General features: G+C 38.8%; 1 long non-coding RNA gene across 3 annotated transcripts in view; it reads right to left on the reverse strand.

Annotated features, from left to right (window-relative positions):
* LOC135451883 (uncharacterized) overlaps nucleotides 1-9,443 on the reverse strand; it is a 158,918-nt gene extending 149,475 nt beyond the window's left edge. The window contains exon 1 of one of the 3 annotated variants that reach the window (XR_010441455.1): nucleotides 9,364-9,443. This is a non-coding gene — a long non-coding RNA (uncharacterized LOC135451883). The remainder of the gene's footprint in view (nucleotides 1-9,363) is intronic. The other 2 variants (XR_010441454.1, XR_010441457.1) reach the window with 2 other exon arrangements.
* Nucleotides 9,444-14,872: the final 5,429 nt, after the last annotated feature.

Consider the following 14,872-nt stretch of genomic DNA (forward strand, 5'->3'; position numbering starts at 1 on the left):
GTGCACAGAAATGGGGCTCACTCAGCCTTTCCTCATAATAAGCCACCTTGACTTTGAAGAACTTTATATACAGAGGGAGTTGACTCCATACTCTGTATGACTAAAATTTAAAAATTTCAAATTCCTGCACATTTAGTAAACTCATATACTGATAAGCAAAAATATGACAATGCTTATGCATCAGTTTATCTAATAATACTTTTAGTCCCATCACAAAACATCCGAGATCAAACTTTACTCTTGGTTTTTATGGAATTTCTCTCTATTTATTTAAAATTATGCCCAGAGTATTTTCTCCCATACATTATTTATTTATATGGAACAAATTCAGATTTATACTAGCATAAATCAGAACTAAAGTCTGGCTCAAATTCTTAGTACAAATCAAGAGGAAAGGAGACAAGCACTGTGGGAAGTTTCCGTCAATGATATCCTCATATGTGTCCTTTTTACCTCAAATAATGAGCTTCAGATAATATTTATGCTTGATTCACACCCATTTATTGTCTTCAAAGATAAAGGAATTCATAAGTACTTTTTGACATTACAAAACTTTAAAAAATCCAAAACTTTGCATATATCATCTAAAAAATTACATGCCCCTTGAGGATTTACGGTATTTATTATCTTCAAAATCATACATATAATGTGGCTTTGTCTCAAGTAGCGAGTGGTTGGATTATCCATATTTTCTGATTATCAAAATCAAAACACAACAAAACAGTTACTCCTGTAATTTAATACTTTTTAAGGAAAAAATGGGACTACAGCCAGGTCTAGAAATCTTCCTACTCCTTCATTCACCTGTACTAAGGGACTTTTTTTCAGTTTTGCCTTTGTTCATCCAGCTGCAAAAATGGGAACAATGCATCTACTCATACATTGCAAGGCACTCTGATGAGTCACAACTTCTAAAGCTGTTTGAGAAAAACCTCTCCTTCATTAAAACTTTAAGTTAATTTAATTGCAAGCCAGCATCTTGACATTTGAAGCCTGAACGTCATTTAACTATGGCATTTAAAGACATCTTTAAATTGTTATACTGAATACTTTCTATTTAGCTCCTATCCTTACATGTGAGACAGCCATTTGCTTAAATTGGCAATAACCTCATGCATTATCAATAGCACCCAGAAGAGGACTGGTGCCCCAGCCCTCTCTGAGCTGACAAAAGGCTGGCAGAGATTCCCATTTATCTGTATTTTGTTCATGGACACACATGCACATGCTGAGCAGCATCAGGAGCTTCCCTTGGCAGAAGCATCTCTGTCCAGCCATAATTCTGCATGCTGTGCTTGCCACCTGCTGGATGCAGCCACAAATTTGCTTGACATTTCAAATTTGTTACAGGAAGAAACAGCAACACTTCCCTGCCACCTGAAGGATCTGAAGATCCTCGTTTGTGGCAAAACTCCTTTATAAATAAAACACAAACTTGTCCATCTGGGAGGCCAGTAATTTCCTTGACAGAGTCTAAGCAAGCATTTTCTCATCACCTGCTCATCCCTTTGGTCACTGAAACCCAATGTCCCCAGTGACCACAACAGGGAGCTCATTTCAAAACATTGATTGCATTACTACAAGAGCCATCTCAAAGAGAAGACGTAAAAATCAAAGCCATTGGTTACTCATCTTGATAGGTTCATGCCAGATCCTGCAGTTTTAAGAGGCTGTGTATCCTAAGCTACTGGTGCCACCTGCATCTGCCTGTGCCATGTGAAGGAGCAGGAGCATGCACATTCAGCTGTGTTACTGGAGGAAAGGTACGAAGGGATTGCACCTGGTGTGCACTGAGGGCAACACAGACCTTGAATCGATAGGCAAAGAAAGTGGAGGGGAAATCTTTCGTAAATAAAGCAGGGAAATTTTTGTTCTCCTAAGCAGTAAGGAAACAATCATCAGCTGCCAAATATGCCAGCACTTTAAAAGAAAAAAAATAAAACCAACAAATCAGCAGATACTGAAAAGAGCCCAGAGATAAAACTTTCCAGCAAGTCTAACTGGGTAGCAGCAGAAAGTAAACTCCTTGCAGCACAGCGTTATTGTGTACAACCAGATGCTGCAGTTTCACAACACCTCAAGGGAAGAGCCACAGGATGGAAATCCACACCACGTCCATCATGTATCTGCAACCAAGGCAGGTGCTGGGAAATGTGTTATTGCTGAGCCTTACACTCCCCTGCCCACCTGTGCATGGGGCAGGCACAGGGGACAGTCTGGCCTTTGCTGGGGATCCTTGGTCCTGTGCTCCCTACTGAGGGGCAGAAAATTCTTTGGTGCAAGGACCTACCCAATGCCAGCAAAGAAGGGGGTAAGATTTGGCTCTGTATGACTTCGCCATCTTTGGTGAACTTTGCATTGAGTCCTCTTAATATCAAAAGAAAACTGGCTGTAGATGTTTAAGAACAAACTCCCATTAGCTTAAAAAACACAAGGTTAAAATTATTAATATGCATTAGTATGCAGTTAGTTTTAAAAGGAATATCCACAGTGCTTTTCATTCCTGTCATGACCAAAGTAAAATACTACAAAATCTTAGTCCATCCTTGTACCCTGCTGTTGTGAGGAACCCAAGTCAGTTCTAATGGGAACAGCATATAATCCTAAATGCAGGCATTACAGCCCTCATTCCACCACAATTTGATTTATTTGAACAAACACCTTTTATTTCTGCTGAATAATTACTAAATTACATATTTGACATGTACATGCATAACATCTATTTTTATTTATTGTGCAATAGTATTTTCTATGACTCATGTTTTGTGCCCTACTCCCTGCTTGCTTGCTCATTGTACACCCATCCTAAATCATGCTGTATAATCTACACTGGTTAGCCCAAATTCCAACAAAACCATTACAGATAGAGCAGGAATTCATCTGGCTTCTTGGCCTAACAATTTCCTCATGTTTACATTGTTAATCAAGAGGTTGCAGAGTAAGCACAAGACTAGAAGTCCTTTCCTTTGCCAGCATTACTATTTCTATTGTCTACATGAAACTGTGACAGCAGCAGAGAATAGAGTTAGTTTTCTAGTTTTGCTCAAATAGCTTCAGCAAAGGTTTTTTTTGATAAACCTGACCTCCTTTTAAGTATACTAAAGTGCAGGTATTCCCAGGGAAATATTTGCCGCTGAAAGAAGAAACAAATCCTTGGGAGAGGGTGGTTGAAGGCCTAAAACAGGGACTTGTTGAATTTGTAAATATTAAGTGTTAAATGTAAATATTTATTTTTGGTTTTGCAACAGACTGGGGGGAAAAACACACACAGACAAAAAGAATAAATCTTTCAGCTTAGTGCAAAGTGAGGGCTGTTCCATCAATCACTGAGTGCACCTCCACAGCGACCTCCCAGCCAAGGCTGAACTAACAAACCCTCAATGCTGCAGCCCAGCTCAAGCTCAGTGTCACCAGCGAGCTCTGCAGATGTGACAGGACACTCAAGGGATGGGGACAGAGCAGATCACATCTGAGAACAGCACTGTGTGATCTTTTTGCTGAACTAGTGCCATGGGCACCAGCTTTGTAGTTGGCAAGTTAGATAACAAAATCTAGGGGTTTTTTTTTCCAATATTTTCGTGCAGTTGTAATTTGTAACTCATGGATGTTAAATGTTTTCTATTTCAATAGCCATAGTTTTATATCATAGAAGCTTACCTTGATTATATAAAAACTTTCACTGTCTGAAGTATTACTAAAACCACACAGGTCATCAATAAATGCCTTTGTGAAAGTCATCTCCACTTCTGTGTTAAGCACCCAAAGCAAAGAAATCTGTTTCTGTGTTGTTGTAAGTAGTATACTGTTACCTGTGTAACTACTGCTATATAAATATGTATATATAAATATTTTTAGGCAATATCATCCTCAAAGTATTTCTGTGTAATGCTGTAACATTTTATACCACTATTCCTCATTACTTTTAACCCTGCTCCTAACCCAGCTCTCCCTCAAATCTTTGAGATGAACAGGTTGTGTCTGCAATTCTTATTGGAGAAGATACCCAGCCAGCTCCAAAATCACTTGTAGAACAGCAGTTCAGTAATTCATGTCTGTACCCCAGAACAGACTAAGCTAATGAATTTTACTGAGAGGAGACTTAGCAAATTGCTAATTTTCTTACATACAAGTTGGAGTTTGAAGCCAAATTTAGGCTTAACCTTTTAGAAACTGAATTTAATTGTAGGGACAGATTTATTTAGAATACCGTGTTAAATACAGGATCACATTACATTATGAATGATGGCCTTGAACAGCCTGACTCAGGCTGCCTGCAGCTGAGTACTCAATGTAAATACATCCACTTAGAATATAAGCAATGCCAGATTGTACTGTGGCTGCAGTGGAAACAACATCAGGTTCCAGAAGGGAACCTGATGATAATAAGATATGACAATATGATAATAAGAAGGGATTGGGAAGGGGAGGAGGGGTTGACAGTGAAAAGAATGGTAGACTGGATTTTGCCATTTCCAATTTGTATGAAAATAAAATAGAACCTAGTATTTAGCATATCCCTAATAAACCCCACTTTGTACTGTGTCTTACAGTGTCACATACTGGAAAAAAGTGAAAAACAGTTAAAGGTTGGGCCTGTGAAATTGTTATGGAGTATCTACTGTACACCTTATTTTCCATGTATCTAAGTTATTCCTCAGCTTTGTGTATTGGCAGCTTTGTGTACTGGTGGTGGTGTTAGGCTACAATTAAGCAAAGGCAGGACAGACAGAACCAGATCTTGGAGCTTTATCATGAGTGATGAGAGGTGAAGAATTGTTAGAAAAGGATGGAAAGCAAGGACAGTTGCTGAACAAATACAAAACTGTAAAGATAATTAACCCCATTAAGTAACATATTCAAAAAAAATTTTTTGAACCAAAGTCAGCCAAATAATTAAAAATAATAAAGCAAAAAAGAATAGAAAATGCTGAAAGAGAATTTCAATTCCACTGCGAATTACAGAGAATTTCAAACATCTCCAACTCCTATGCTCAAGCAAATGCAAACCTGACCATTTCTTCGAAACTGAATGAATAAACAGAAAAGTTGTAGTTAACAAATGTGTCTAAGATATGAGCAGCCACTTCACTCCTATTGGCTTTTCTTTCAGAAAAACTTGAATTATGTACTAGAAATCCATCAGATAAATATATGCCCAGGAAAGGGAAACAACATACTGCCTATGGGCTTAGATGAGCTTTGAATATCTAGCCTGAATCTTCCTCATGCTTAATTTATCACATGGTAAAGAACTACACCAACAAAAAAAACCTAAAAGAAATTAAATAAAAAACCCAAAACAGGTAAACCAGAAAACAAAACGGAAAAAAATTAATTTGTGAAAATATGTATTACAGTAGTGCTATTTAACTTTTAAATCACCTATGAAACACTAAAGGATCTAAAATAACTTTGTTACAACAAGCTTATAGTAATTTAAGTAATTTTTAAGCTTCTATAATGATTATGTTTTGCACTGTAAAAAGATCTCCAGGCATGAGAAGCGAGATTCCAGACCCAAAGCCCTCTCTCTGCACAGCAGCCCCTATAAAGTGAGGCCTCATGTATGATTTGCAGGATGCCTTTCAAAGGCAGGACATAAATAAGTGTACCTGAGATGGAATGTCACCTGCCAGAGCATTGCTAGTGTTGAACCTTATTTTTGTGATGTGATTATCCTAGATACAAATGGAAAGAAGCAACAGAAAGGCCTACTCTGTATACTAGACTGTACTATACAGTGCCATTTTTTGCATGTTAAATTCTGAATAATTATATTTCTGTTATTTTTTTATTTTCTCTGCTCATCTATGATGGCTCTCTATACTGTGATCTGTCATTTTTACATGAGAGTACTCAGCAGATACGGACTGTTCTGTTTAAAAAGAAAGTAACATTTTCAACAGCTTTCTGTCTAACACAGCTGCAAAACCAGTAGCCTTTTTCACGGAGCCATCTACACCAGACTGGTTGTATTTTGAAATACTGAAAATATTAAAACAATACAAAATAACATAAGTGTCAGTTTAACTTATTCTTCATACTGTAGGTTTAGACTGTTTCTCTTGAGTTTTGTCTTTCCTTAACCCTACAAGTAACTGTGTTTTTATCTTTAACTCAGCAACATAGAGAACCATGTACAGAATCTGACGTGAACACTTGATTCTAGAAAATGTACATTATCTGTACATCTTACATGCTAGAAATTCTATAGTTGCTCATAATTTTTTCTTTAATCAGTAATGTTTGTGATTTAATATCCTGTTAATTAAAGAAGACTTTAAACATTAGAAAAAATACACTATCTACTGCTTAAGCTTAGATAACATTCTACCAAGGGATGTGCTCCTACAATTCTTTTCACAAGGGATTCACCACTAATGTGTACATCAAATATGTTTTAAGTGCTTGAGAGTTCAGTACTAAAATGTCAACATTCAGTACTGTGACCCAGAAATATGCATTTGATTTAAATGTGGAACTGAATCACAATACTGTCAAGACTCTAGAAAGTATATGCTACATTTAAAAAAGCTAAGGCATATTCCAATTTTAATCTCAGTTCCAGCCCAAAAGTCAACTGCAAACTTTTCATGCAAGATAAACTTTTCCTTACACTTCACTGCTTATCTTGGAGCTGTTTAAAGGCTAAATTTCCTGCCAAGTTAGTTCAATTATTTTGACAAGGCTATCCCACGAGAGAACATAAGCCTTTATCTCTCCTGGCACAGCATTTGATTGGTGATTTGGTTATGTCACAGGAGAAGCTGATCAACACTGCAAAGCTCCAGAACTACAACGAGATCATCCAAACCTGCACAGGAGATCAGTGAGCACAGAGCACAGCAGTGCAATCCAGTTTCACTTACTGCAAAATAAAATTTACTCCCCTGGCCCCATACAGCCATGGAGGCAATGACATCCTGAACAAAAATTATTGTGGGTAGAGATATCCCTGAAATTCAACTCCTATGCAATACCTACAATATTTCACTTACTGATAACTGACTGCCAGCCAGCACCAACACACCACTGCTGCACTGAGGTATGGACTAGAACACTAGGGCTTGTTTTTGTTTGGCAAAGCCTTGCATTTAATTTATCATGTCTACACTTAAATTTTGGGCTTTCCACCCTATGTTTTTCTCCTAACAGCTATGCATGAAATACTCTCTAGGGGTTAAGTTCATTATAACAAAGGAGAAAAACACATGGGCAATACTAACAATTTGCTCCAACACACACTGTGTTAATCCCACATTGTTTTTAAATATGTGTTTTCACGGAAAAACAAAGGAATCTAAGACTTTCCCTATATGTTTTTAATTTGGGAAATGTTTGATTTCCCAAAAGCACAGAGCAACTCTCAGGAGGTCTCTAACAAATTTGAAAACAAACAAACATTTTTTTGCACAAGCTTTGAATCATAATGTAGACAGTATTTTAGATGCAAACTGCTGACTGCACATTTGACAGGATTTTGCTGGCAGTCATTCCAGTATTTCTTTCTCCTTCAGAGGGCTTCTGAATAACAGGACATAAAATATTCTTTTAACAGAGGGTAAAAATTAAAATACACACTGAACAATAAATACTGGAAGACAGGTCAAAGCAGCTGTGGTTCCTAGAGCTGTGTTACCCACTATTAATTTCATTATGTTGAAAATGGTACAATTTCAAACTAAGAGCCTCTCTAACAGGCAGAAGTGGTCTAAAGGCTCATTATTATTTCAGACTCTTGTAAAGATATGAATCTTCAGGAATTACAGGACTTGAAGTTGCAAACATGCATTTAAGTGTACTTTAAATCCCTTGGTATTCTACATTTCAACTTTCAAATTACAGCTTGCAATAGCAAGCATTGACATTGATGTAGAGAAGCAAAGCAGGTCTGTAAACATTGGCCATAAACCTGTCACAGCTGTTCCTGTGTGCAGACTGTACAAGCCTTGGAAGGTTTCCGTTGGGCAGTGCCAAAATGTTTCTTTCCCATCTAAAATGGTATTGCTCAGTGGACAAGATTACAATTGCTAGTTTGCTAAATGAGACTGCATTTTTAAGATTATGAAAAAAAAGGAGAAAACTATGCAATCACCTAAGTGCACAATATTGAAGAGTTTTAGGAATATGCTGAGTGGTACTGGTGTGGAAAAGAAGTTTGTCAAAACCACAAAACACACCCTGAATCCTGTTCACACTGGTATCAGCTGGAATTTAGTTACTGGCTTCAATGAAGAGACAACATTAGGTTGAAAAACATATCATACACTACCGCTCACTTTAGAAATGGAGAAAAAATAGCATCTGAAAAATTATTTTATCTTCTGTAAGACAGATATGAAAATATAACATGTATTGTGCCGTCATCTGAGAGGATGAATACAGAACAGATCAAGGCAAAATGATGGAGCCAAGCATTTGATCCATCTGCTTATAAAGGTTGCTTTAAACACAGCCAAGCCAATCTAGAAAACACTAAAAAAAATCAACAATCTATTTCTATATGCTGTGAAGCAGCTTCCTAGCCATCTTCTTTGGTTTGTGCAGGACCCAGCATTCTTTGTAGCACATACTAATCAGGCTATTAACCTGATGTGATTCTGCCTCACTAGCAGAGAATTTGAAGTAATTTGCATTGAAACCATGTAAAGTGTCACTTAATAACAGAGTTGGTGGAATAAAACCTTAAGTTGAGAGGAGGAAGTCAGGAGGAAACCCTAGCAGCGTAAAAACTTTTATTGGCACTTATGAGTATTTTCCCTGACTGAAGCAGAATTCATGCAACAACTAATTCCATAACAAATATCTGTAACTAACCCTTAAGAACTACTGTTATTTTCTGACCATTCAAAAACTTCTTTTGTTTATTTCAGGAAATGAAACACCAAATTTACTTTAGACTAGCCAAAAGTGAACACCTTGGTTAACATCAGCTAATCTCCCAGTGCCTGTATTTTGCTGAAGGTCCCACTGTCAGATAGAAGATTTATACACTAATTTATAATTGTAATTAATTCTTGCTGCCCTATCAAGGTTTTTAAGGTAGCAATACACACTTCAGTACCCGGTACTTAGATCATGCTGTGCAACAATAGAAAATATACAATCAAATATAGTGAAGGAATTATTGGAGATAAGTAGAGATAAATTATTGTTAAATAATTTTAACAAATTCAACCTGAATTATTGTCAGCGAGATGTATGCCGTAAAAAGAAAAATCAATATTGCAATAAAGTCACATCTACACACATCACAGCATAGGCCACAGTTTATAGCACATGTCACAGTGAAGAGGGCCGTGACACAGAGAGTGCCACCACACAACATCAGAAAGCTCCAACCCATACACAGTAACACCTTACCTCATCAGAAGGCTTCAGGTATCTACCCATACAGAGTAACATCAGATCACTTCAGAAGGCTGCAAGCATCTGCCCTTCTGGTTCTTTAGCCCAGCCTTTTATCCCCTCCTGTTGATGCCCTGCACCTGTGTGCCCTCTGATCCCTTTGGTGGTTGGTCAGTGCCCCTGGGCACTCCATGGCTCGTTACCTTCAATGCTGCTCACCTGCTGCTCACAGCAGAAACCAACTGGGGATGGGGCTCAGCCCATCCCAATCACCACAAACTGTCTGCCTACGTACACAAAGACACCCAGGCACTTCAACAATATTTGTATCATGATACACCTTTGTCGTAGTAGCTAAAAAATTACTTCTATGATGTTATGAAATGTAAAATGTTTTTTGTTATCAAGTTCAAACAACAAGGCTAGGAAGGAATGGAGAACTTCTACAATTCTTCATTGCAGGGACCACATTCAGACCCATCATCACATTCTTTTCTTATTCAAAAATCAGAAAATATCCCTGCAGCAAGTGTATTGCAATACTGCCTTAGCTGCTTGATGCAGAACAGCAACTGAGAAATTGTCAGTGAAATGGTAGCAGGGGAATGTGTGTTTCTGTGTGTTCTGTTGATTTTTGCATATCTGTTTGGTTTGGGGGTATGGGGGCAGGGGTTATGCATGTGAGGGTGCATTTACTACAATTGTTTTCTCATTTAGAAAAAGCACATATCTCAGGGTCTGGTTTTGTTTGTTTCACATACTCTTTATTTAGGTATAGCCCTTTTTATTTTGTTTTCTTTTGTTTCCCAAACAAGGTTCTCTGTCTTGGTATTCTCTAATGTTATTTGAATCTTGTCTTTCACCTAATCACATTATTTCAATAAACTTGGAAAGGTCCAATCCTAACCCTATAAACCCAAAAGAGGCTCAAAACTTGAGACACACAACAGCTCACTCCAAACACCCCTGCAAAGTTCACCATCAGCTTGGAACCATAAAGGAAGGTAAAAAATATATCAGTCCCCATCCCAACCAAGCAAGCAGACGTATCTGTTAAACATGTAATTGTTACAGACCAATTCCTCTCTCCAGAAGAGGTGAACACCTTCCTGTGCTCATGCCACCAGCTTCTAGAAGTGGGGTTTTCCTGTTTTGCTTCTCCAAGTGAGAGCACAGGGCTGACAGAGGGGGAGCCCCTCCATAGCAGAGAGCTCAGACTTCCCTCTTCCATTTCACGTGTTTGCTGTTTCCCCTGCTTTGTTGTTGACCTCCTCATTATATCCAACCTTAAAATTAAAATTATACAGACAAGAAAGACAACAAAGCATTAGAGAAATAGTAAAACTAGATTTTAGGCTAGCCCTGCTTCTGTTCATACATGTAATCTGCAATTTGCTAGAACACATTTCCCCTCAGAAGGCCGTTAAGGAATGAAAAATATGTAATGCAATCTTTTGAACACGTCCCTTTAAAATATCTACTTGGTTTACCACATCACACTCATCATGTCTATCCACAAAGTTGCAACAAATTTCATTTAAAGTTTCATTGACAAATTATTAAATACTCCCCAGTTTGCCAAATTTTCCAAGGAATACAAATCTTCATGTAAAAATGCTGCTGTGAAAGACAATTCTGTGCAAACTTAGACATACAAATAAAAATAAATCACACTAAGACATCACCCCATGTGATTTCCTGAGGGAGAAAACCCCATAAGATTTACAGAGTTAGGAAAAACATAATAAGAAACAATCTGTGAATTAATACTCAAATCATAGCATAAGGATTTTATATACTGGAAGATTTACTCTTATCCCCACTTAATTTTTTTCTAAATGTAAGCACTGTTATTTATCAACTTCCTAGTGAAAAATATTTGTGGTCTTCTTCTAAAAAATGATGAAGCAAAACAGATGCTGCAGAGCAGAGCACAGCGACACAGGGAGCTGTTGTTTGCTCACTCTCCAGTGTGCCACGCACATTATTGGCAATCATGCAAGCCCTCATTAGGCCAAGTGCTGAGCCACAATGAAGCCTTGCTGCCTTGGGAGCTGTGCACGTGCAACTGAGATCAGGATTTGGCCACATCTGTGCTTTCCTGGTCCAACAAGCACAATCCTTGCTATACAAATTCTTACAGATGCACAGACAGTAACCTCCCTGCTGGCAGGCAGCTCACAGAGCTCACGTTCGCCTTTCACCAGGACACCGCCCAGCAGAACACCAAGTAAGACCCTGCTCACTTCATTTATCAGCTGCCCAAGCACAGGGAGACTGTTGTGATTCTGTCATATCAAAGCCCACTCAAGCACCAGCTTGCCCCAGAGCACAGTGCCATCCTCTCACTGTGGGGTGCCCAGTGGCTGCTGAAGCTGTGCCTTGGTCCTGCTGAAGGGGCAGCATTTTCATCAGTCTCTCACAGCACAAAGACTTTGTTCCCCATCCAGTACAGGACTTACAGAGACCCCAGCCCAAACTGGGGGGCTGTCACTCAAGAGAGGGTTCCTGGGTGCTGCCCTTTCCACCTGGCTCCTGCAGGGCACATACATTCTGCTGCCACACTCCTCCAGACCCACACCCAGCCTCTGAGGACACTTCTGTGCCTCAGTGAGCCTGACCAGCAGCACCTGGGGGCTCCCCAGCCTGCCCTGGCCCAGCAGCCCAGCCTGGGCTGTGTCCCAGCCCCAGTGATGCTGATGGACACCAAGCTGTGTCCCAGCCCAGCTCTATCTCCATGGCCCTGCTTGGCCATCCTATACTGTGCCCCTCCCAGGTGCCCCTCACCAAGCCCAAAAGAAGAGCACTGAGAGGTTGGAGGTTACTCTGGCAGTGGTCTCTGGGGCCAAGAGGGGGCCGTAGCAGAGATCAGGATGTAGAAGTTTTCCACTCAAGCTTACTCAACTGCATCCTCCACAAATCCCTCATCAGAATTCATAATGACTGGTTAGGATTGTCAGAATAATTTCAGTCTCATCTTAGCTTCTATCTGCGTTTTAAGACACAGTCTCATCTTGAGTTTTGTTGGATATTTAAGGTGATCTAAAGGTTTTTACCAAACCTAGGCAGTCCACCTGACAAGCATTAAAAACCAGGTAGGGAAAAAACATGCACTGCAGACAGGTCTGGCCTACTGATAAAACCCCTTAGAGGAGGAATGTCAAATGAGGTATTGTATTGGCAGCTTGAACTTGCAGTTCACCCCTTCACCATTTTCTTCTTGGCTCATTGGATGAGAAACCAGACATGGGTTCCACATTTCAAAGTTCAACCTGTTTAATTCATTCATAAACAGCTTTTCCCCAATATAAACACTTCTTTTTGCAACACAGAAAAGGAGAAATTTTGGCACCTCAGCACTGGAAAATTTTAAGAACAGATAGCTTGGATACCTATTAGAAATGACACAGATTATCCAGCTTTGTGACAAAACCATGGACTAACTAATTGGTCAAAACTTTCTATGGGTTCTGACACTTCTCAGAGACATTTCTGAGGCAGAGGAGGAGCTGATGAAATAATTCAGTTGTTAGGCATCAGCTTCTTCAGTTCTCGCTGCTGTTCAAACCAGCAGGCAGAACCCCTGCCTTTCACTACAAACAGTGCTGGCCTTGTGCTAAGGCTACAGTTCATGATACTGACTTTAATTTATAGCAGACAAATACAGCCTGTGATAAGCTTGGAAGAACTAGAAAAGGCCTTGGCAGAGCTTCAGCACAATCCCAGCACAATATTTTTTGGCTTTTTGTCCCTTGGGAAGGTATTCCTCTACCACAGGTGGTGTTTCACAGGAAATCATTCAAAATCTATGCTCTTTAATTACTTTTGACTCTTGCAGAACTTGCAGTCTCTCCCACCAAACCAGCTTCCAACACTGATGTCAGGATATGCAATTCAAAGATGGCAGGAGGATCTGGTTTATTTGTAAATGCTGTTATTTGTAAATTCTGAAAGAGCCATGAGTGCCTTATATTTTTGATGAACCATTTGTCCTGTGAACGCATTGTTTTACAAAGTTCATCACTTTCCCCTTTTGTCAGCACTGGGCTACTTCATAACAAATTATTACTTTTTTTCTAAAAGATCATAATCCTTAAACAGCTTTTTAATTAATATGCAATTTTTTACAAATGGAAAAAAAATTAATAAGTACCTGAAATAATATCAATGCAACCTAAAAACCCCCAAACTTGTAACATTGCACAGTTCCCAGTAATGATCTGCAAAGAGCTCCATATATTTGTATCCCTGTGGCTGTCCTGGAGTATGGCCTCACTTTGAGCACTTCTCAAAAAGGGGTCTCCAGGAAGCAGACACTTTCCTGGCAGTAAAAGAAGCATAACCTACATTTAAACCCTTTTTCCATGTAAGTAATTGGAAAATTACCATTTCTGTAATGCTAGAAAATTATGAAGGGAATGAAGGTCGACACAAATGGATATGGACTACAAGAGGCAGTCCTCCTCTAACCACGTGGCCTTAGCCACATGCTTAAGGACTCGTGGTGTAAGCCTGTTTGAAATGCAGATTTTTATTGGAGTTTTTTAGTACTTTGTGCTTGGGAGGTTGTTTATATTTGTTTCCATATATAAGCTTCAGTTCTTGCAGTCTCTTAGTCTTCTGCCTGACTGCAGTTCCTCAGGGCAAAGAAAAATCTTATAAATCAAAATTTTTTTCTGGATTACACCGTAGGGGAAAAAAAAAAACCAGAAACACAATGCTCTTACTGCCTAACTCTCAATTACAGAAAAATAACATCAGTGAGAAAATTACTACTTTCATAATTACTCTTTTCAAGAATTGTTTTTCAAAATTCCATTAAGAGCTCTGAGTGCATTTCAAACTTTGAAGCAATGAAGCAGATCAAAGTATGTGTATGTTTATTCTCTCTTACTAAGGAAGATGCACGGTATTTGACAGCTACAAGAAATGTTTTTGTGGAACTTGTAGGATCAAAATGGCAATAGACTTAAACCAGTATGTATCTTGACAGATTTAAATACAAAATATGCATGTAGTGTTGCCAGTTAAATGGATGGTGGTGTTTTTCTCTCCTTCTCAGGACAAGCATGGAATGTTTTAGACAAGAATCAAAAGAAAGGAAAATTATATTTCTTTTAGTCATTAAAAGCATAGCTTTCCTGTATTTTAACTAAACTGTGTTTGAAGGGGGGAAAAAAGGCTAGGAAAAAAAAAGTCTGAATTAAACAGGAGATAGGACACAGTTAAATGGATTAGATTGCCTCAGGAACAGAGGTATGTGTATTGCCACATACACCATTTCCAGATCTTCAATACAAAGTACTTCTATGGTTAGGAATAAATCAGAGACAGTATTAAAAAAATGGCAGTATCTTCTTTAACAGAGAGAACGATTCCTGAGAGATTAACAACAGGTATCCTCTGTCCTTCAGTACCTTGACCAAAGTGTCCACCAGGATGTCTGTTTCTTCTTTCTTTGCTACATTTCTTAGAGCTGTATCTGGAAAGAAAAAGGCCTCTTAGTGTCACTGGGCCAGCCTTT

This window comes from Zonotrichia leucophrys, chromosome 9, assembly GCF_028769735.1.
Source record: "Zonotrichia leucophrys gambelii isolate GWCS_2022_RI chromosome 9, RI_Zleu_2.0, whole genome shotgun sequence".
In the NCBI taxonomy this organism is placed as follows: Eukaryota; Metazoa; Chordata; class Aves; order Passeriformes; family Passerellidae; genus Zonotrichia; species Zonotrichia leucophrys.